The following is a 24956-nucleotide window of genomic DNA, read 5'->3' on the forward strand; positions in this document are numbered from 1 at the left end:
TCTTTTTGTAGGTAAGTTCCCAAATATTTCATCTTCTTTGGCACTACTGTGAATGGATAGAGTCCTTAACTGCTTTTTCAACTCGACTATTGTTGCTGTATAGAAAGGCTGCCGATTTATGGATGTTGATTTTGTAACCTGAGATGCTGCTATATTCCTTGATCACTTCTAGGAGTTTTGTAGTAGAGTCCCTAGTGTTTTCAAGATACACAATCATATCATCTGCGAGGAGCGAAAGTTTGATCTCTTCTGACCCTATCTGGATACCCTTGATTGCCGTTCCTTCCCTAATTGCGGTGGCTAAAACTTTCATTACAATGTTAAAAAGCAATGTAGACAATGGGCAGCCTTGTCCGGTTCCTGATCTGAGTGGAAATTATTCCAATTTAACTCCATTCAATATGATATTGGCTGTGGTTTTGCTGTAGATGGCCTCTTTCAGTTTAAGAAAAGTCAATTCTAGACCAATGTTCTTGAGTGTTTGGATCATGAAGGATGTTGGATATTATCAAAAGCTTTTTCTGCATCGATTGAGAGAATCATATGGTCTTTGTTTTTTAATTTGTTTATGTGCTGAATTACATTTATACATTTACGTATATTGAACCAGCCTTGAGACCCTGGGATAAAACCTACTCGGTCATGATGTATAATTTGTTTGATGTGTTGCTGGATTCTCTGTGTTAGGACCTTGTTGAATATTTTTGCATCTATATTCATTAGTGATATTGGTCTATAATTTTCTTTTCTTGTTGGGTCTTTTCCTGGTTTGGGGATCAGGGTGATGTTTGCTTCATAGAACATGCTGGGTAGTCTTCCTTCTTTTTCTACCTTTTGGAACAGGTTGAGTAATTTAGCTACGAATTCCTCTTTAAAGGTTTGGTAGAATTCTGACGTGAAACCATCTGTTCCCGGGCTTTTCTTTTTAGGGAGGTTTTGTATAGTTGATGCCATTTCCTAACTTGATATTGTCCTGTTCATTATTTCCACTTGATTCTGGCTGAGACTTGGAAGGTGACATGCTTCCAAGTATTGGTCAATTTCCTTCAGATTTTCAAATTTCTGAGAATAAATTTTCCTGTAATAGTCATTAAGAATATTTTGGATTTCTGACGAGTCTCTTTTTATTTCGTCTTTGTTGTTTCTGACTGATGGGATTAGAGATTTTACTCTTTTCTTTTTTTTTATTAGGTTGGCCAAAGGTTTATCTATTTTATTGACCTTTTCAAAAAATCAGCTTTCTGATTTATTGATCTGTTGTATTATTCCTTTTTTTCAATTTCATTTAATTATGCTCTTATTTTGGCCATTTCTTTTCTTCTACTGGGTTTGGGGTTGGAATTTTCTTCCCTTTCCAGTTGCTTGAGGTGTCCCATTAAGTTGTTAACTTCCTCTCTTTCCATTCTCCTGAGGAAGTCTTGCAGTACTATAAATTTCCCTCTTAGAACTGTGTTTGCGGTGTCCCAGAGGTCCTGAAAGTTTGTGTCTTCATTGTCATTCTGTTCTAAAAAATTGGCAATTTCTTTCTTAATCTCATCTCTGACCCAGGTATTATTCAGCATAAGGTTATTTAACTTCCGTTTTTTTGTATGAGTGTACAGATTCCTGTTGTTACTCAGTTCAAATTTTATTCCATAATGGTCCAAGAAGATGCAAGGAATAATTTCTATTCCTTTCAATTTACTGAGTTTAGACTTGTGACCTAAAATGTGGTCAATTTTGGAGTAAGATCCGTGGGCTGATGAGAAGTCTGTGTATTCAGTTTTGTTGGGATGGAATGTTCTGTAGATGTCTGCTAAATCTAAATATTGGATGGTTAGTTTTAAATCTAAGATTTCTTTGCTCAGCTTCTTGCTGGAGGATCGATCCAACTCTGCCAAAGGAGTGTTGAAATCTCCGACTATTATGGAGCTGGAGGAAATCAAGTTACTCATGTCTGTTAGAGTTTCTCTTATAAATTGAGGTGCATTCTGGTTGGGTGCATAGATATTAATAATTGAGTTCTCATCATATTGAGTATTACCCTTAACAAATATGAAGTGACCATTCCTGTTCTTCCTTATTTTTGTTGGTTTAAAGCCTACTGTATCTGCAAATAAAATTGCAACATCTGCTTTTTTCTGATTACCATTTGCCTGAAATATGGATAACCATCCTCTCACCCTGAGTCTGTATTTGTCTTTTGCATTAAGATGTGACTCTTGTATTCAACAAATATCTGGCTTGAGTTTTTGTATCCAGTCAGCTAAACTATGCCTCTTTAGAGGACAGTTTAAGCCATTCACATTAATGGAGAGTATTTATACGTCTGGTGGAATTTGTGGTATTGAGTTTTTCAAAGTTCCAGTGGACGTTTTTAATCCTTTCTCCAGTGTGGAATTTGGAGTTTGATCCAAATTTTCTGAGTGAGTTTACTTTTGTGGTATAGGATTGAGTTGGTCATTGTGGAGGATAGGTCTGAGAATATCCTGAAGAGTTGGTTTACTTATGGCAAATGTTTTCAACATATGAATGTCATTGAAGTATTTAATTTCTCCATCATAAATCTAACTCAGTTTAACTGGATAGAAGATTCTGGGTTGAAAGTTATTTTGCTTTAGGAGATTAAAAGTCAATGACCACCCTTTTCTGGCTTGAAAAATTTGAGCAGAGAGATCTCCAGTTATTCTAATATTCTTTCTTTTGTTCATAATGATTTTCTTTTGCTGGGCTGCTTTGAGAATCTTCTCCTTCATATTAACTTCAGTGAAGCTAATTATGATATGCCTGGGGGATGACTTATTGGGGTTGAATCATGCTGGGGTTCTGAAGCTGTCTGCTATCTGAATTTCAGTTTCTATAGGCATGTCTGGAAAATTTTCTTTCATAATTTCATGCAGAAGGGCCTCTGTGCCCTTCGAGGCCACTTCATCATTCTCAGTAATTCCAGTTATTCGTATATTTCTATTCTTCGAATTATCCCAACATTCTCTGAAGGAATGATCCGTTTTTGCTCTCCATTTCTCTTCCTCTTCGAGAGATTGGGAGCATTTGAGGACTTCATTTTCAATGTCAGAAATCCTTTGTTCTGCTTGCTCCATTCTGTTGCTGAGGGATTCTACTCTATTTTTCATATCTGTGAGGGCTGGAAATTCTTGCTTCAGTGTGTCTAAGTCTTTGGTGGTTTTTTTCTTTAAATTCGTTAAATTCTTGAGACAACTTTTGAATTTCTCCTCGAATTCCTAATTCCATTTTATTCATCTTGTCTGCAATCCAAATTCTGAATTCTATTTCTGACATCTCAGCCAGTTGTTTATGAATTGGATCTGCCGTATCTTTTCTTGAGGGGGTGTTGATCTATTCTGGTTATTCATGTTAACAGAGTTTTTCCACTGATTCCGCACCAAGGTTATTTTACTCCCTGTGATTTTTCCCCTGGGGCTTTATCGAGGGCCCTTACAGTGTTGTGGTCTGAGAAAGTGGGGCCCTGTCTTGTGTGTTGTGGTGAAGTGTTTCTGTCTTGTTTTCAGTTGGTTTCTGTTGTATACTATTGTAACATTTACTCCTGCTTGAAGTCTCAGCTATGTGGAAAAAGCATCAATTAAGTCACAATGCCCGCCCAACTCTGGCACCAATTGGAAAAGGAAAATCAAGCCTCCCTATAACCGCATACCCAAGGCATCACCTGAAATATCCTCAGTCTCTTATTTCAGTTCAAAAGTTCCAAATCGATTGTCTCAATCGGCACCTGTCTCGGGTGGGATTGTTCATGAGGTTTCTGGGAACTGGATCACCAGGGTCTGGTGACTACTCTGATATGGCTTACTCCAGTGCTGCGTGGAGTCAGGAGGAGCCACTTAGCAAATAGTTCAGTCTGGGAAGGTTGATGTCTCCTTCCCCACTTTGCCCCTCCGTCAGGCCCAGTCACTGGTAAATCTGCACATGGCTAACTCAGTTGCCTTTAGTGAACAGATACTCCAGGGATTTGCACCTGCCTGAATTGCAAGGAAATCTGCCAACCCCTGCAGTCTGCCGCTACCTAGCAGCTGGAGATGGGGCCTGACATCTTTGAGTGCTTGATACAGGTGGGGGCAGAGGTGTTCTCTCAGGCTTAGCCCCGTCCCTGATTGATCTTGCTAACAGAACAGAACAGAATAGACAACTTTGCGGGATCCTGTCTCTGTTTGCTAAAATCGCCTGCCAAAGACGGGCTGTTCCGAGTTCAAACGTTTTTGCTGCTGGAGCTTTGTGTCCGATTACTTCTCTGAGTTGGCCGTGCCCTGGAAGCTTCCCGGGTTTGTGAGCAGCGTCAGGCAAATCCTTTGCTCACTGGTGGCCTCCTCTGGTTGCCCAGTGAGACAGGGTATGTGGCTTCAGAATATCCAGAAGTGAGCCATTTTGCTGTTAAAGAAAAATGGCTGTGGATCTGCCTCCACAAACTGCCGCTCTGGTGTGGGCACCCAGCCGAACATTTTCTCCTCTGTCTCGTGCCCCAGAGTCAACACAGACCACCCGCAGTTTATGTTCTGTCCACATCCCTCGAGAGATCATTCAAGAATCCAAACTGCTGGGGGGCAGGCCTCCAGACCCCCGAGTGAGAGTTGGGGGGAGTGCTGGGAGCTCAGCCCTGGAAACGGGGAAGATACAGTTTTACTCAGTTTTATGCCTGGCCATATTGTTGCCCAAGGAGGGCTGGTGCACCGTGCTGCAGGGAAGTGCCACCGACATGTGACTCCCCCTGAGCTGAGTGCCCTCTCCTCGCTTGCATGTCTCAGAGTCAGTGCTGACCTGTTGCAGTTTGGGTACTGTGTACTCCCCTTGAGAAATCATCCAAGGATCCAAACTCCTGGGGGACAGGCCCACAGACCCCGATTGAGAGTGGGGCTGATTGCTGGGAGCTCAGCGGGGAAGGTAGAGTTTCACTCAGTTTTATTCCTGGCCGTATTGCTGCCCGGGGAGCGCTGCTGCACCGCACTGCTGTGAAGTGCTGCCAAGGCTTGACTCCCCTTAGCCGGGTGCCCTCTCCTCACTCGCGTGCCTCAGAGTCAGTGCTGACCAGTTGCAGCTCGGGAATTTTCCACACTCCTTGAGTAATCACCCAGGAATCTGAACTCCTGGGGGACAGGCCTCCAGTCCTCAGTGTGAGTTTGGGGAGTGTTGGGAGTTCAGGGTTTCTTGCAAAGGATATTTAAGTTTTATACAGTTTTATGCCTGGCAGGAGAACGACATGGCACCCTAGTAGGGGAGGTAGGTCCAGTTTTTAGAAGGTCTCTCCCTTGGACTGTAGTGGGAGGGCCTTTAATTTCTGCCCGTTTGTTTAATTGTGGGGTTCTTGAGCCGGTCTCATGGGGGATGGGGACTCCCATCCGCTTGATGATGGATTTTGTACCTTTTCTTTGCGTCCTTGTGATGACTGCTTGCCTCAGCGGTGTTGATGTGCGTTCTTCAACCTTCTCTCTTGGTGTGGCTCAAATCCACCAGGATATTTAGTAAGTTTTTGTCTCTTAACTTTTCTTCTGGATGGGAGCCTCTGTGGAAAGCTGCCTTCAGTCCGCCATCATGTCTCTCCCCCTAGATTACAGCTTATAATTAGAAATGTAGGATATTATGATGAAGTACATTTCATCGCAGAGATGCAAGGCTGGTTTAACATATGCAAATCCATATACATAATTGAACATATCAACAGAAGCAAAAAGAAAGACCACATGGTACTCTCAATAGACAGAGAAAAAGCATTCAATAAAATTCAACATCCCTTTCAAATTAGAACTGTGAAGAATATGGGCATGGTGGCATATTTCTTAAACTGATTGAAGCCATGTATGACAAATTCTCAGCTAATATTATATTGAATGGAGTAAAATTGAAAGCTTTCCCACTTAGATCTGGAATAAGGCAAGATCGTCCTCTACCACCACTGCTATTCAACATAGTGCTGGAAGTCCTTGCCAGCACAATCTGGCAAGAGAAGGAAATAAAGGGCATCCAAATGGGGGTAGAAGAAGTCAAACTCTCCTTTTTTGCTGATGATGTGATCTTATACTTAGAGAACCCCAAAGACTCAACCACAAGACTTCTGGAAGTGATCAAATAATACAGTGACATTTCAGCATATAAAATAAATGTCCACAAATCAGTAGCCTTTGGATATGCCAATAATAACCAAGATGAGAAGGTTACCTAGGCACAATTCCCTTCTCAGTAGCTTCAGAGAAAATGAAATACCAAGGAATATACCTCATAAAAGAGGTGAAGAACCTCTATAAAGAAAACTACAAACCCCTAAGAAAAGAAATAGCAGAAAATATTAACAAATGGAAGAACATATCATGCTCATGGCTGGGAAGAATCAACATTGTTAAAATGTCTGTACTTCTGGGCGGCGTGTGTGGCTCAGTTGGTAAGGCACCGGCCCCATGTACCGAAGGTGGTGGGTTCAAACCCGGAGCCAGCTGAACTGCAACCAAAAAGGAGCTGGGCGATGTGGCGGGCACCTGTAGTCCCAGCTACTCAGGAGGCTGAGGCAAGAGAATCGCTAAGGTCCAGGAGTTGGAGGTTGCTGTGAGTTGCGTGATGCCATGGCACTCTACTGAGGGCCATAAAGTGAGACTCTGTCTCTACAAAAAAAAAAAAAAAAAAATCTGTCTTTACTTCTAAAAGCAATTTACAGATTTAATGCCATTCCTATTAAAACACCAACATCATACTTTCAAAACTTGGAAAAAATAATTCTTCGTTTTGTATGGAATCAGAAGAAAATCAATATGGCCAAGATAATTCTTAGTAATAAAAACAAAGCTGGGGCCATCATCCTACCACACTTCAGGCTGTACTACTAGGCCATAGTGGTCAAAACAGCCATGGTATTGGGACAAAAATAGAGTATAGACATCTAGAACCAAAAAGAAAACCAGGAGATGAAACTAACATCTTACAGCCACCTAATCTTTGATAAACCAAACAAAAGCATACACTAGGGAAAAGAACATCTGTTCAATAAGTGGTACTAGGAGAACTAGATATCCACATGTAAAAGACTGAAACTGGACCCACACCTTTCTCCACTCACAAAAATTTATTCCAGCTGTGTAATATTTATTTATTTTCTTTTATTAAATCATACCTGTGTACATTAGTATGATCATGGGGCACCATACACTTGGTTCATAGACCGTTTGACAAATTTTCATCACACTAGTTGACATAGCTTTCATGGCATTTTCTTAGTTATTTTCCTAAGAATTTTACATTCCACATTTACTAGGATTCACATATACCCTTGGAAGATGCACTGCCGGTGTAATCCAATAAATCCCCCTCCCTCCACCTCCCTCCCTGCTCCCTCCCCTCCCTTTCCCCCTTCTTTTTTTTTTTTTTTAATGGTTGTCCTTTTGGACAGACTAGATTTATTTTCTTTCCATTTATTTATTTATTTATTTATTTATTTATTTTTATTAAACCATAGCTGTGGACATTAGTATGATCGTGGGGCATCATACACTTGGTTCATAGATCGTTTGACACATTTTCATCACATTAGTTAACATAGCTTTTGTAGCATTTTCTTAGTTATTTTGCTAAGACCTTCCACATTTACTAGGATTCACATATACCCTTGTAAGATGCACCGCAGGTGTAATCCCATTAATCCCCCTCCTCCCCCCTCCCTCCCCCTTCCCTCGCCTCACTTTCCCCCTATTCTTAGGTTGTAACTGGGTTACAGCTTTCATGTGAAGGTCCTACATTAGTTTCCTAATAATGGTGAGTACATTCGGTACTTTTTCTTCCATTCTTGTGATACTTTACTAAGAATACTTAGTTCCAGCTCTATACACATAAGCATGAAAGAGGCAAAGTCTCCATCTTTTTTTAAGGCTGCATAATATTCCATGGTGTACATATACCACAATTTTTAATCCATTCGTGGATCGATGGGTACTTGGGCTTTTTCCATGATTCAGCAATTATGAACAGGGCTGCAATAAATATTCTGATAGAAATATCTTTGTTGTGATGTGATTTTTGGTCTTCTGGGTATATGCCCAGTAGAGGGATTACAGGATTGAATGGCAGATCTATTTTTAGATCTCTAAGTGTTCTCCATATCTCTTTCCAAAAGGAATGTATTAATTTGCATTCCCACCAGCAGTGCAAAAGTGTTCCCTCCTCTCGACATCCACGCCAACATCTCTGGTCTTGGGATTGTGTAATGTAGGCTAGTCTCACTGGAGTTAGATGATATCTGAAAGTAGTTTTGATTTGCATTTCTCTGATAATTGAAGATGATGAACATTTTTTCATATGTCTGAAAACCGTGCACCTGTCTTCTTCAGAGAAGTTTCTCTTCAAGTCCCTTGCCCAGCCTGCGATGGGATCCCTTGTTCTTTTCTTGCCAATGCGTTTGAATTCTCTGTGGATTCTGGTTATTAAACCTTTGTCGGAGACATAACCTGCAAATATCTTTTCCCATTCTGAGGGCTGTTTGCTGGCTTTACTTACTGTGTTCTTGGCTGTGCAGAAGCTTTTTAGTTTGATCAAGTCCCAATAGTGTATTTTTGAAGCAGCTTCAATTGCCTGGGGGGTCCTTCTCATGAAAAACTCACCCAACCCAATTTCTTCAAGGGTTTTCCCTGCACTCTCTTCTAGTATTTTTATAGTTTCATGTCTTAGGTTTAAATCCTTAATCCAGTGAGAGTCTATCTTGGTTAATGGTGAGAGGTGTGGGTCCAGGTTCAGTCTTCTACAGGTTGCCAGCACGTTCACACAGCAACATTTGTTAAATAGGGAATCTTTTCCCCATTGAATATTTTTAATTGGCTTGTCAAACATTAAATAATGGTAATTAGCTGGATTCATCTCTTGGTTCTCTACTCTGTCCAGACATGTACTTCTCAGTTTTTGTGCCAGTACCATGGTGTTTTGAGCACTATTGATTTGTAGTATAGTCTAGGTGTTGTAGCGTGATTCCTCCTGCTTTGTTTTTATATTTTAGTAATGTCCTCGCTATTCGAGTTTTTTTCTGATTCCATATAAAACGAAGTATAGTTTTTTCAAGATCTTTGAAGTATGACAGTGGAGCTTTAATGGGGATTGCATTGAAATTATATATTGCTTTGGGTAGTGTGGACATTTTAACAATGTTGCTTCTTCCCAACCATGAGCATGGTATAATTTTCCATTTGTTAACATTCTCAGCTATCTCTTTTCTTAGAGTTTCATAGTTCTCTTTATATAGATCTTTCACATCCTTTGTTAGATAAACTCCCAAGTATTTCATCTTCTTTGGCACTACTGTGAATGGGATTGAGTCCTTAATTGTTTTTTCAATTTGACTGTTGTTGGTATATATATAAAGGCTACCGATTTATGAATGTTAATTTTGTAACCTGAGACGCTGCTCTATTCCTTGATCATTTCTAAGCATTTTTGTAGTAGAATCCCTAGTATTTTCCAGATATACAATCATATCAATCTGCCAAGGACAGTTTGATCGCCTCTGACCCTATGTGGATACCGTTGATCGCCTTTTCTTCCCTAATTGCGGTGGCTAAAACTTCCATTACAATGTTAAACAGCAGTGGAAATAATGGGCAGCCTTGTCTGGTTCCTGATCTGAGTGGAAATGATTCCAATTTAACTCCATTCAATATGATATTGGCTGTGGGTTTGCTGTAGATGGCATGTATCAGTGTAAGAAATGTCCCTTCTATACCAATTTTGTTAAGTGTTCTGATCGTGAACGGATGTTGGATGTTATCAAAAGCTTTTTCTGCGTCGATTGAGACAATCACATGGTCTTTGTTTTTTACTTTGTTTATGTGCTGAATTACACTTACAGATTTATGTATATTGAACCAGCCCTGAGACCCTGGGATAAAACCAACTTGGTCATGATGTATGATTTGTTTGATATGTTGCTGGATTCTGATTGTTAGAATCTTGTTGAATATTTTTGCATCTATATTCATTAGTGATATTGGTCTATAATTTTCTTTTCTTGTTGGGTCTTTTCCTGGTTTGGGGATCAGGGTGATGTTTGCTTCATAGAATGTGTTGGGTAGTCTTCCTTCCTTTTCAACCTTTTAGAACAGGTTGAGTAATATAGATACTAATTCCTCTTTAAAGTTTTGGTAGAATTCTGACGTGAAACCATCTGCTCACGGGCTTTTCTTTTTAGGGAGGTCTTGTATGGTTGATGCTATTTCCGAACTTGAAATGGGCCTGTTCAACATATCCACTTGATTCTGGCTAAGTCTTTGAAGGTGGCGTGCTTCCAAGTATCGGTCAATTTCCTTCAGATTTTGATGAAGAGAATAAAGTTTCTTGTAATATTCATTAAGGATTTTTTGGATTTCTGAGTAGTCTGTTGTTATTTCTTCTTTGTTATTTCTGATTGATGAGATTAGAGATTTTGCTCTATTTTCCTGATTACTTTGGACAAAGATTTATCTATTTTGTTGACCTTTTCAAAAAAACAGCTTTTTGATTTATTGATCTGTTTTATTATTGTTTTGTGTTCAAATTCATTTAGTTCTGCTCTGATTTTGGTTATTTCTTTTCTCCTACTGGATTTGGGGTTGGAGTGTTCTTCCATTTCCAGTTGCTTGAGGTATCCCACTACGTTGCTTACTTCCTCTCTTTCCGTTCTCCTGAGGAAGGTTTGCAGTGCTATAGATTTCTCTCTTAGAACTGCCTTTGCGATGTCCCAAGGTTCTGGTACTTTGTGTCTTCATTGTCGTTTTGTTCCAGAAATTTGGCAATTTCCTTCTCGATCTCATCTCTGACCCATCTATCATTGAGCATAAGGTTATTTAACTTCATTGTTTTGTATGAGTATGCAGATTCGTGTTGTTACTCATCTCAAGTTTTATTCCATGATTGTCCGAGAAGATGCATGGAATAATTTGTATTCCTTTAAATTTACTGAGGTTAGACTCGTGACCTAAGGTGTGATCAATTTTGGAGTAAGTTCCGTGGGCTGATGAGAAGTATGTATATTCAGTTTTGTTGGGATGTAATGGTCTGTAGATGTCTGCAAAATCTAAATGCTGGCTGGTTAAATTTAAATCTAAAATTTCTTTACTCAGCTTTTTGTTGGAGGATCCATCCATCACTGTCAAAGGAGTGTTAAAATCTCTGACTATTATAGATTTGGAGGAAATCAAGTTGCTCATGTCTGTTAGAGTTTCTCTTATAAATTGTGGTGCAGCCTGGTTGGGTGCATAGATATTAATAATTGAAATCTCATCATATTGAGTCTTATCCTTAACAAATATGAAGTGACCATTTTTGTCCTTCCTTACTTTTGTTGGTTTAAAGCCTATTGTATCCGCAAAAAAAATTGCAACACCTGTTTTTTTCTGGTTAACATTTACCTGAAATATGGACGAACATCCTTTCACCCAGAGTCTGTATTTGTCTTTTAAGTTAAGATGTGACTCTTGTATGCAACAAATGTCTGGCCTGAGTTTTTGTATCCAGTCAGCTAACCTATGTCTCTTTAGAGGGCAGTTTAAGCCATTCAAATTAATGGAGAGTATGGATAAGTTTGGTGAAATTTGGAGTATTGAGTTTTTCGAAAGTCCAGTGGTCATTTTAAATCCTTTTACCTTTGTGGAAGTTGGAGTTTGATCAGAATTTTCTGAGTGTGTTTACTTTTGTAGTAGAGGATTGGGTTAGTTATTATGGAGGATAGGTCTGAGAATATCCTGAAGAGCTGGTTTGGTTATGGCAAATTTCTTTAGCATATGTATGTCATTAAAGTATTTAATTTCTCCATCGTAAATGAAACTCAGTTAAGCTGGGTACAAGATCCGGGGTTGAAAGTTATTTTGCTTGAGGAGATTAAATGTTGATGACCACCCTCTTCTGGCTTGAAAAGTTTCAGCAGAGAGATCTGCAGTCATTCTAATGTTCTTCCCTTTGAAGGTAATAGATTTCTTTCGCCTGGCTGCTTTGAGAATTTTCTCCTTCATATTAACTTTAGTGAATTTAATTATGATATGCCTCGGGGATATCTTATTGGGGTTGAGTCGTTCTGAAGCTATCTGCTATCTGAATTTCAGGTTCTCTAGGCATGTCTGGAAAATTCTCTGTCATAATTTCATGCAGAAAGGCCTCTCCACCCAATGAGGCCACATCATCTGTTTCAGGAATTCGTCTGAGTTGGATATTTGCCTTCTTCGAGTTATCCCAGAACTCTCTCAGAGAGTGATCCATTTTTGCTCTCCATTTCTCTTCCTATTTGAGAGTTTGGGAGCCTTCAGAGGCTTTATCGTCAATGTTGGAGATCCTTTCATCTGCTTGGTCCATTCTGTTACTAAGGGATTCTACTGTATTTTTCATATCTTTGAGGGCTGCAAATTCTTGCTTCAGTGTGTCGAAGACTTTGGCGGTTTTGTCTTTAAATTCGTTAAATTCTTGAGACAGCTTTTGAATTTCTCCACGCATTCCTGGTTCCATTTTGTTAATCTTGTTTGCCATCCAAATTCTGAATTCGATTTCCGACATCTCAGCCAGTTGTTTGTGAATGGGATCTTCAATTACATCTGCCGTATCTTTCCTTGGGGGAGTTGATCTACTCTGGTTATTCATGTTATCAGAGTTTTTCCACTGATTCCTCCCCATGGTTATTTTACTCCTTTTGATTTCTCCCCTGGTGATTTGTTGAAGACCCGTACAGTGCTGTGGCCTGTGAAACTGGGGCCCTGTTTAGTGTAGAGGAACTACGTGCTTTGTTCTTGTCTTCAGCTGGTTTCTATTAGACCCTAGTGAAACAGTTACTCTGGGTTGAAGTCTCAGATGTTTAGAAATACCAGCAATTAAGTAACCCCACCCACCACAGGCAACATATGGAAAAGGAAAATCAAACCTTCCTACAACCACACACCCAGGGTGCCACTTGGATAGTCCCTAGGTGAGTGGCTCAGTTCAAAAGGTCCAAGTCAATTGTCTCATTCAGCAGCTGCCTTGGATGGGAGAGTTCAAGAGGTCCCTGGGAACTGGATCACAGGTGTCTGGTGACTGCTCTGATATGGCTTGCTCCAGTGCTTCTTGGAGTCAGGAAGAGCCACCCAGTAAATAGATCAGTCTGGGAAGATTGATGCCCCCTTGCCCCACTTGCAACTGTGCCACACCCAGTCGCTGCTAGCCCCACAGGGATGTGACCCAGCCAGTTGTCTGCAGGAAGCAGATACTCCACGGTTTTGCACCTGCCTACGTCGTGGTGTAGTCTGTGTCTGCTCGTCTAGACTGCTACTCTCTGTCATTATCCAGCAGGGGGTGGTGTTGCCTGTCAACCTCGTGCACTTGATGGAGGCTGGATGTGTTCACTCAGTTCCCGCCCCTCCCTTAGTTCATGTTTCTGGGTGAACGGAACAACCCTGTGGGAGTTTGTTTCTGACCCTGCTAGATTGTTCTGCAGAGGAGAGGTTGATTTGAGTTCCCAGAACCTTTGCCTTAGGCCCTGTCTTTATTCCTGCAAGTTTGTATTCGCAGCCCGATCAGTTTTTGGCTGTAGCCTCTTGGCCTCCTTTGTCTATAGGCTGGTGATCCCTTGAGGGCCAGGTGTGTCGTAGGCTCATTAAAGCGGTCCAGTGGATGAGCCCCACCCTGGAAGTTTCCTGGCTCTGCGGGTGTGTTTTCTAGTCCCCGTTTTCCACACAGGACAGTGCCGCTGCAGGCAAACCCTTTACTCACGGGGCCTGTGTTTCAGTCCCAGGTCTGTTCCATGGTGGTTGCCATCTAGAAGATGCTCGGCCTCATCTGGTTGCCCACGAAGACAGGAGGAGAGGCTATGAGATATCTGGGGGTGTGCCTTGTTATTGCTGAATACGGCTGTTGCTCTGCACCTCGGGGCAACAACGCTCCAGTGTAATTCCCTCTAAGCCGACCGTTGTCTTCTCGCTCCTTTGCTACAGAGTCAGCACTGGCCAGCTGCAGTCCAGGTCCTGTCTGCACCTCTCGAGAGTGGGTGGGCAGGTCTCCAGATCACGAAGTGAGAGTGGAGGGGAGTGTTACGACCTCAGATTTGGAGCTCGTAACACCAAGCTCATTGAGACAAAATTATCAAATAAACAGATACAAAGGTTACCAGGCACATGGGCCCATAGATACAGAGACAGACGGAAACACATAGACATACAGGTAGCAGCCACAACAACAGCAATATAAGAACAACTGCAATAAAAATAGTGATAATCATAAAATAATTGAAAGAAAGAAAAAAAGAGAAAAAAGTGGTGTTAGTAGGGATGTTAAATGAGAAGAAAGAAGAAATTAGAATTCGAAGACATAGAAATAAAAAATATATCTATATAAAAAGTAATAATAAAAAATTATCGAAATCTCCTCTAAAAAATGGTGAGGGAAAAACAGACAAAAAGAAAACAAACAAACAAAAAATACGAAAACCATAAAAAAGGCACCAACTACAAAAATATTCTTTCTTGTAGAAATAGACCTATATATATGTATATGTCTGCTGTAGGGAAGAACTTTTGTAGGAATATATTCATACCGCAATATACTTTCTGGACACCAGGTGGCGCCATGAGTGGTTCCAAGACTTATACCTGATTTACAGTTTATACTGTTACCATAGTAACCACCTTCCATGGCCATCACCATTTTGGAATTTCTGTAAAAGTTTGTTGCCTAAGAATTGTGTAACCTCGGCTGTTCTTTTCCAGACAGCACTTGCGACCGACCTTCCCACTCAGTGCAGGTGTCCACGCTTCTTAAGTCTTTCCACTCTGTTCCCAGGTTCTCCTGCAAACTGGCGACTGCAATCAGGTATAGGGCAAGTGGTGCTGAGTTCACGCAGTCGTTGGCCGGCTTGCAGTTTTATCTGCTGTAGCTGGCTCCCGGGGCTAAAGCCAAGTACGGGGCTTTAGCAGCTAAAGCCGGGTCCGTGGCTTCAAGGCAGTTCCCGTGGTTGGAGCATTCGGGGGACTTATTCTGAGTTTTATGGTTCAGAGTTTCCATTTTGGATCGGCGCCTGCCAGTTCGCCGCGCAGCCTGAACCACCAGCCCCCTCCAACACCTGGGGAAAAGGTGCCCGCCCTTTTGGGTAGTTCAAAATGTCTGTTTCCCGGGCAGGATCCCTTCCTTTCAATTGTCCAACAGTTTGCCCAGCTCCCCGTGGCTTTTAGTGGCTCTCCTTTAGGATGCCTCCCTCAGTTCAGGAATAATTAGTTGTCAATTGGTTTTTGTCCCCATTTACAAGCTGCTGACCTCCGTAGGGGAGGGGACTGCTGGCCGGCACGGCCGAGCAGGGAAGAATCTCTACAACAGAGTCTATGATTTTAAATTACCCCTCATCTATAGCAATCCGCCAGTTTGCTGGGTGTCTCCAGCAGTCTGTCCACTCCAATAATCCACACACAGGGAAGGTCCAGACCACCTTTCCTCTCACCTGATGGCTTGGGAGAGGTGGGCTACACGTCCTTCCTGTCCGCCATCATGCTCCGCCCTCCCCAGCTGGATAATAGACCTACATCTAAGGCAAGAAACAATAAAAATCCTTGAAAATAGTGTGGGGAAAACTCTGGAAGCTATCAGCCTGGGGAGAAACTTTATGAGGAAGACTTCCATTGCAATTGCAACAACAACAATAATAAATCAATGGGACTTCATTAAACTGAAAAGCTTCTCCATACAGCTAAGAAGATAACAACCAAAACAAGTAGACACCCTACACAACGGGAAAGGTTATTTGCCTATTTTGAATTGGACAAAAGCTAGATCACTAGTATCTACAGAGATCTGAAATTAATCAATATAAAAAAGAGCCACCTGGCATGACCTGTGGCTCAAGGAGTAGGACACCGGTCCCATATGCCTTAGGTGGTGGGTTCAAACCCAGTCCCGGCCAAAAACCACAAAAAAAAAAAAAAAAAAGAGCCAACAATCCCTTAGATGACTGTGCAAGAGAGATGAATAGAACCTTCTCTAAAGAAGACAGATAAATGGCTAAGAAACATGAAAAAAATCATCCCTGACTATTAGAGAAATACAAATCAAAACAGCGCTGAGATGGGTTTGACGCCTGTAGCTCGGCAGCTAGGGCACCAGCCACATACTCCAGAGCTGGTTGGTTCAAACCCAGCCCAGGCCTGCCAAACAACAATGACAACCACAACCAAAAAATAGCCAGGTGTTGTGGTGGGCACCTGTAATCCCAGCTACTTGGGAGGCTGAGGCAAGAAAATCACTTAAGCCCCAGAGTTTGAGGTTGCTGTGAGCTATGACATCATGGCACTCTACCAAGGGTGGCATAGTAAGACTCTGTCTCAAAAAAAAAGCCACCTGAGATATCATCTAACCCCAGAGAGAGTAGCCCACTTCAGAAAGTCTCAAAACTGTAGATGTTGGCTTGGATGTGGAGAGAAGGGAACACTTTTACATGGCTGGTGGGACTGCAAACTACCCTGTTTCCCCCAAAATAAGATATCCTCCGAAAATAAGACCTACTTACAGGAAAGATAAGATTACCCTGAAAATAAGACCTACTTACAGGAAAGATAAGATGACCCTGAAAATAAGACCTAGCGCATCTTTGGGAGCACACCTTAAAATAAGACACTGTCTTATTTTCGGGGAAACAGGGTAATACCTCTTTGGAAGGATGTATGGAAAACCCTCAAAGAACTCAAGCTAGAGCTCCCATTTGATCTTGCAATCACATTGCTGGGCATCTACCCAGAAAAAAAATATATTTTTAACATAAGGACACTTGCACTACAGTGTTTATGGCAGCTCAATTTACAGTCGCCAAAATGTGCCTAAATGCCCACCAACTCAGGAAAATATTAACAAGCAGTGGTATATGTATGCCATGGAATACTATTCAGCCACTAAAAAAGACGGAGACTTTATACCTTTTGTATTAACCTGGATGGATGTGGAACACATTATTCTTAGCAAAGCATCACCAGAATGGAGAAACAAGAATCCTATGCACTCAATTCTGATATGAGGACAATTAATGGCCTAGCATCCGGTGGGGGTGGGAAATGGGGAGAGCTGAGAGAGGGAAGGAGGACGGGGTGGGGATTCTCTGTGGGGGTGGCTCACCTTTTGTGGGTGGAACATTATTATAAGATGGTCTTTATCTCATACAACATTCAGTGTAGCCTGGTTCTTTGTACCATCAACGAATCCCCAAAAATAAAAAATAAAAAAACCTATAAGCCAAATTAAAAAAAAAATTATTATTGAACTTGAATAAATAATATTGAGATGCAAAAATAAATAAATAGAGTTGCATATGAGGACAGGAAGCTGAGACATGGGCAGGCCGCCTTCTTCTGCTACCACCATTGGAATGGAACCATCAGCCTCATGTGCCGGAAGCCTGGTGGTGGTGACGACATTGCACCACCACTCCACGTCTTACTTCATCGATCCTTTCAGGATGTCCTGGCCAGACAAACTCACGAAAATGGCCATGTCTGGTCAGGGAAACTTTGAGGGAAATTTTGAATCACTGAACCTTGCGGAATTTGCTAAAAAGCAGCCATGGTGGAGCAAGCTATTTGGGCAGGAATCTGGGCCTTCAACTGAAAAGTATTGTGTGGAAACCCAGCTGTTAATTTGAGGTTTTACTGGACGGTGTACAGGGTTCATATTCCAGAAGGTTGGAAAGTTGCCTGGAACAGCTGTGGGAAGTGAACATTTTCTTCAGCTTGCAAACCAAACCAGATATATCAAATTTGACTGGCAGCGAGTAGAGAAGGACATGAAGAAAGCCAAAGAACAGCTGAAGATTCATAAGAGCAACCAGATACCTACTGAAGTCAAGAGCAAAGCTGAGGAGGTGTTGTCATTTGTGAAGAAGAATGTTATAGTGACTGGGGGGAGGGGTTTCTGCTTGGCATGGCATCCTAAGAAGAATGACTTCACTTCCGTTGTTCCTGGTTATTCCCACCAGCCTCTATACTCCATTGCAGGATAAACACCAAATCTCTCCTCTCCCTCTTCTCCCGTGCCTTCTTCACTGCCATGGCAATTATGATTGGCTTCTACAGGCATCTGTTGGCCAAAGTTAATACAGCCCTACCTTGAGCTTGGTGGTGGCAGAAGAGACAATGGAGACATTAGTTCTCCTCCTAATACACTCCCCCACTTCACCAATCTGTAGGTCATCAAGAATGTTCCTTGTCCTTCTACACAAGATACTTATCAGACCATGTTGCAAGATGGTTCACCACAGAGGATGAGTGGATCCTCAAACGTTGCCCCAAACTGTTGATTTGTAAAAGAAATATGCACACAGTTTATTATGTGCTGCGTGGAAATGAATTGAATACATTTGACTTTAAGCATGAAAAACTTTGGTATTCTCCTGTCTATTTTCTTTTATAGCTAGTTTTATATTGCAGAGAGAGCAATTTATAACTGCTATAATTATCCTGACAAAAGTGGCATAATAAGTACTATAAATGAAAAATCTGGATATGGAAAAGTATTAGCTGTACTGAAGGAATTACATTTGGTGGGAAGGTCTTTAGGGAAACCAGCTGCTAGAAATACATTGTTGGATCTTTTTCAGATTTTTGTTTGAGACAAAGTCTCACTCTGTTGCCCTGAGTAGAGTGCCATAACATGATTACAGCTCACAGCAACTGCAAACTCCATGATTCAAGAGATCCTCTTGCCTCAGCCTCCCAAGTAGCTGGGACTGCACGTACCCACCACCACTCCTGGCTAGTTTTCTATTTTTAGTAGAGATGGGGTCTCATTCTTGCCCAGGCTGAGGTCAAGGAGGATACAACTTCCCTGGCTTCCCAGAGTGCTGAGATTACAGGTGGGAGCCACTGCGCCTGGCCCATTTTAACCCCTTTTAAATCTGTGCTTGGATGGATCATCAGACTTAGTGAATCATTTAGGGACATGAAGCTAGTGCCCAGGAATGTTTTCCACCATGCAGGATAATGCATCTCATGGCTGTTTCCAAAAGGTTTATGTGTGTCCAAAGAAGTGATTCAGGTGGGAAAGGAAAGAAGGTCTTGGATTTTTATTTCATAGAAAAGGTTTTAAATTTTGAATGTTAAGTATTTTTCGCCTCTTGTCAAAACAAATGGGGTAGACATAGGTCCTCTGTGCCAGTTCTATTTTTTTATCTAGTTAGTATGAAACATTTAGACTAGTATTTTAAAGAAGTAGCTGTCCAAGCATACAAAATTGAGAAAGATAGTGATAGTACTCATAAAATAAATTGTTTGCATCATTTGTAATCTGTTGTCTCATGATGACCACTTCTCTTAGAATTATTCGTTGAAATAAAAGTTTATGCATGCACAAAAAATGAATGAATAAATAAATAAAGAAAATAATAATATAACAGTGCTTTTAGCTTAAAGCACTATGATAAATTAAATGGCTTCACATGCTGACTGTTTTGGCTTAAATATTACAAATCTTAATCCCAGAAGAATGAGATACTAAAGATAATATTTGTTTAAATATGCTGTTTATAGAATCATTTTTAACCCTTAAGCTAATGTGAGATGTAGGTATTATTAAAAACTTTCAAATTGTATGTAATGCAAATATGGTACAACCATGCCAAAATTTTTCTCAGACAGGTAAGTATGGAAGAGAAAGTAAGCCATCTTTTCAAAGTTGCATATGAACCAGATTTTCCAGAAGCTGGAGTAATAAAGCAACACTTAACTGGCAATTTAACATATTCTGCATATTCACCTTTAAAATTAGTAGGTAGCATTTATTGAGTGCCTGTCATGTGTCAAGCAGGCATGATGCTTTCAGCAATGATCCTTTTACAGGCAGGATGTGTCAGGCAGGCAATTGCTTTCAGCAATGATCCTTTTACATATGGGAAAATAGGATTAACAGGGTCAAATGCCTTATAAGGGTTAGCACTAATAACAGGGTTCATATTTGTCATTGTCTTCCTTATACAATACTGACTGTAAACAGAAAGTATAGACATGGAGGAGGACCATGATAGCTGACAGGAAAGACGTTTAACTCAGCTTTCCCGGAGCAACAGGTGAGAGTGAGTGGGCCAGATCATTCCTGGCATGGAATATTGGCGTGGAGTGGCAGTTCAGTGTGTGCAGCGAGGTGGTGGATTACTGGACTTGGAGTGTAATCCGGAGCTGCGGAGACTGCCAGGAAAGTTTCTGCATAGTGGCTGCTGTGGCAACGGCAGCAACAAGCCCCACCATGGAGGATTATTAATTCCCAGTTTGTGGGGAAACTAGGTATTATGTGGAAAGATTGGTGAAGTGTGGACACCAGAGCTGAATTTGGTGGTCAGAATGGGGTGCCATCTGGAATGACACAACTGCGGTTAGGCGCTGGGAGAGACACTCAGACAGGAAAGATCCCGGATAAGAAGCAGCCTTTGTTGGCGGCGCCTGTGGCTCAGTGAATAGGGCGCCAGTCCCATATGCCGAGGGTGGCGGGTTCAAACCCAGCCCCGGCCAAACTGCAACCAAAAAATAGCCGGGCGTTGTGGCGGGCGCCTGTAGTCCCAGCTGCTCGGGAGGCTGAGGCAAGAGAATCGCGTAAGCCCAAGAGTTAAGAGGTTGCTGTGAGCCGTGTGACGCCACGGCACTCTACCCGAGGGCGGTACAGTGAGACTCTGTCTCTACAAAAAAAAAAAAAAAAAAAAAAAGAAGCAGCCTTTGTTTTAAAATTTGGGAGATGGCGGTTGCCACAGGCACTTTTCCCCGAGGGCATGGCCTGGCAATCTGAGTCTCACCTGCAGGCAGTCATCCTACACTGGAAACAGGCCCAGGATATCCCGCACTTCACGGGAACTGTTGCAGAGAGAATTTTTGAATCCTGCCTGTGAAGATTTTTTGAGATTGATGGAATCAACAGTTCAGCAGGGCCAAGCGGGTAACCGGGCAACCACCAAAACAATCTAAGGTAGGAAAGAGGTATAAGCCTGGGAACCACTCACGGTGCCACCTGGTGTCCAGAAAGTATATTGCAACATAAATATATTCCTACTAAAGTTGATTCCTACCGCATACATATAGTTGTATGTTTTTATACATGCATAAAAATAATTTTTGTGTTATTGGTGCCTTTTTTCTGTGCTCATTCTTTTTTAGTTTTTGCATTTTTTCCTTTTTTATTTTTTGTAGGAGTTATTGTTAAATTTTTCTTAATTATTATTAATATTTTTTTTCTCTTCTTCCCTTCTTAAGGTTGCTGAGAGTGCTTACATCAGGCTATTGAAGTTTTCTGTTTGTTTGTTTTTGTTTGTCTGCTCGTGCATCTATTTTCTTATTTGTGTGTCTGGTTGCTTTTTTGTTTATTTGTTCGTTTTGTTGCAATGTGCTTTGTGTTTTGCTAAATCCTCAGGTTGGCTATTTTCCCCAACTCCAATTTTTACATTCAATAAGAGCAAGGGAAGTGGGGGACGATGGCTGACTGGACCCAGCTGGCAACAGAAGCTCCCATCCAGAGGGAGAGAAAGAACCGAACAAAGCTGAAGGGTGAGAGCCGAGCTGAGAGAAGAGATTGATAACTGCACGTCTTCTCCCCTGAGGGAAGCTGGGACTCCAAGGAAACAAATTTCAGGTACAGAACCCATACCAAAGAGGACGTGTGTCTGTTCCCTCCCACAAGGGAGTTGTGCGCTTGCTTTAGGATCTCTACTAGTGAGCAGAGAACTGAGGTTCTATTCTCTCACCCCACTGGAACAAGTTGCTGGAAGATGGGACTCCTTCTCCAGAGAATCCTTGAAGTGAGCCTAGACATTCTCTGTCTGGCAGGAAGGTTAAACAAATATTTTCCCTGCCACTTTGAACTTCCAGTTCACCTATCCCCACTTTTCTGGCAGTCCAGAAGCCCAAACCCTGCAGAGACCAGAATGTCCATAGTTCTTAGTTAGGACCGGGCATTGCATGCAATGTGGAAATGCAACTTCACAGTGCCTGTGAATTCAGTAACAGTGCAGAAAGGCACAAGGGGAAGCTGTCTGCCTTGGCTCTGAGAAAGTGCAGCTCAGCAGTGGGAAGAAGTGTGGGTCTCCAGGCAATGGGTGGAGACTTGGGAACAGCTGAGGCAAGGGAACACAAGTGGAGAATCCTCCCACGCAGGATCAGTATAGGGAGCGTTAACAGAGTGATGCCGCTGGGGTCAAATTTTGGGGAGACACCTCCCCAAATCTGTGGACTACCAGAGGGAGCTAGACCTTGAATTGCAGGGAAACCAGAGGAGCAGAGCAGCTGGGGCAGAGGCACAGTCTATGAGGGCAAAAACATTTGCTGCTTTGTTAACCTCTGGTTTGAAATGAGCTCAGGTGGAACACTCCCCAGTTTCCATTGAGCACCCAACATAGTCAGACTTCAGCTCCCCCAGCTGGCAGGTGGCAGACTGTGGTTGCCAGGCCAATGAAGTATTGACTTCCCTCTGACTCTGGCAGGACCAAATCCCTGCAGCATTTGTTCATTGGAGGGAACTGGGCCACAGCTTCATGGGGCTACCAGTGCCTGGGTGTGACAGATGTGCAAGTTGGGGTAGGAGTCACCAGCCCACCTGGACTATTTTACTGGGCAGGCCTTTATGACTCCACAGAGCACTGGAGTGAGTTACACCTGAGCTGCCAGTGGACCCCCACTGTATAATTGCTGGAGACCATTTGAACTCTCCCACTTGATCTGTGTTTATGTTGACTGGAACAATTGGTTTAGAACTCTTGCCGTGGGCTGATTGCCCGGGGACCAACAAAGGTGGTACCCTAGTTGTGTTGGGGGAGTGTGGGATTCACCTGTTCCAGTTGCTGCCTGTAGGGGGCAGAGTGCCTTAGTTGTTTATATATCTCCACAGCTAAGATTTCAGCACAAAGCCACTGATTCATTAGGATTAGAAAGAGACTAGCTGATTTCAGGACAGAGCCATGTAGCCACATCACACCAAGCAAGTCCCCAGAGTTTCAAGCTTTAGTACTGAATGGGACCTTAGCAAAGCTCTAAGGGACATTCCACGATCAGCAGTCCTAGTTCTTTGGTAAAGGGCTGGTTAATTAAAACTCTAGGAGCCCTCAATTCAATTTCACCCTACCAGATTCTCTAGACAAACAGTGAAAAAGAATCATGGGGCAGAATCAGTGGAAAAACCTTGGCAACATGAATAATAAGAGTAGATCAACTCCCCCAACGTATGACAAAAGAGATACAACAAAAGATACCATTCATAAACAAATGGCTGAGATGTCAGAAATCGAATTAACAATTTGGATTGCAAATTAGATTGACAGAATTTGACCCAAAGTTGGAATTAGAAATTCAAGAAGTAATTTAAAAGTTGTCTCGAGTATTCAATGAGTTCAAAGACAAAATCACCAAAGATTTTGACATATTGAGGTAAGAACTTGCAGCCCTCAAAGATCTGAGAATTACAGTAGAATTTCTCAATAACAGAATAAAGCAGGCAGAGGAAAGGATCTCTGACATTGAAGAAAAAGCTTTTGAATACTCCCAAATGCTCAAAGAGGAAGAGAAGTGGAGAACAAAAATGGATCATGCTCTTAGAGAATTATGGGACCACTCCAAAAGAGCAAACATTTACTTTATAGTAATCCCTGAAGGAAAAGAGGATGTTCCAAAAGGCGCAGATAATCTTTGTCAAGAAATAATTGAGGAGAACTTTGCAAGTATGTCAAGAAATACTGAAATTCAGATAGCAGACACTTTCAGAAACCCAGCATAACTCTAATTAAAGCATCTCCTAGACACATTGTAATTAACTTTGCCAAAGTTAATATGAAGGAGAAAATACTGCAGTCAGACGTAAGAAAATCATAACCTACAAGGGGAAGAATATTAGAATGATGGCAGATATCTCTGCTCAAACTTTTCAAGCCAGAAGAGAATGGTCATCCAACCTTCAATATCCTAAAATAAAACAACTATCAGCCCAGGATCCTGTATCAAGCTAAACTGAATTTCATTTATGATGGAGAAGTTAAATACTTTAATGACATACACATGTTAAAGAACTTTGCCGTGACTAAACCAGCCCTTCAGGATATTGTCAGACCCATCCTCCATAATGACCAGCACAATGCTCAACAACCAAAGTAAACTCACCCTGAAATTCTTGATCAAAACCCAATTTCCACAGTGGTGAAAAGATTAAAAATACCCACTGGAATTTTGAAAAACTTGACACCCCAAATACTACCAGGCTTATCAATACTCTCAGTTAATGTGAATAGCTTAAATAGTCCTCTAAAGAGACACAGGATAGCTGAATGGATACAAAAACTCAGACCAGATATCTGCTGCATACAAGATCTCAGATAACCTTAAAAGGAAAATATATACTCAGGGTGAAGAGATGGGCATCTATAATTCAGGTAAATGGAAATCAGAAAAAAGCAGGTGTTGTAATTTTGTTCACAGATACAACAGGCTTTAAACCAGCAAAAGTAAGGAAAGAAAACAACAGTCACTTCATACTTGTTAAGGGAAACACTCAACATCACGATATTTCAATTATTAACATTTATGTGCCCAACCAGAATGCATCTCAATTTATAAGGTAGAGCCTAAAAGAAATGAACAATTTAATATCTTCAAACACCTTAACAGTTGGAGATTTTAACATCCCTTTCGCAGTATTAGATAGATCTTCCGATAAGAAACTAAGTAGACTGTGTGGAGCAAGATGGCAGCCGAGTAACAGCTTCCTTGCATCTGGGCACCATGAGTCCGGGGAGATAGGACTCCAGGCATCTCTGGCTGGTGGGATCTGCCTATCATCACCACTATGAGGATACGGAGAGTCAGCGAGAGACTTCTGGACCTCAAGAGGAGGACTAAAACAGTGGAAAACCGGCAAGTGGTCGCGTGTGTTCAATCGGTCTAAAGCCGCCCGCAACTGTAAGTTCAGTAGCAGCGAGACTGCAAACCGAAAGGCCTTACCTGTGAACTGTTTTGGTGTCTTTGGACTTGGCACTCAGTTGAGCTGTCTTGGGGAGAGCC

The 24956-nt window shown here is 41.7% G+C and overlaps 1 pseudogene; it reads left to right on the forward strand.

Annotated features, from left to right (window-relative positions):
* Positions 1–17308: 17308 nt before the first annotated feature.
* Positions 17309–17871, forward strand: LOC128578482 (FUN14 domain-containing protein 2-like; annotated as a pseudogene).
* Positions 17872–24956: the final 7085 nt, after the last annotated feature.

Source organism: Nycticebus coucang, chromosome X, assembly GCF_027406575.1.
Source record: "Nycticebus coucang isolate mNycCou1 chromosome X, mNycCou1.pri, whole genome shotgun sequence".
NCBI lineage: Eukaryota > Metazoa > Chordata > Mammalia > Primates > Lorisidae > Nycticebus > Nycticebus coucang.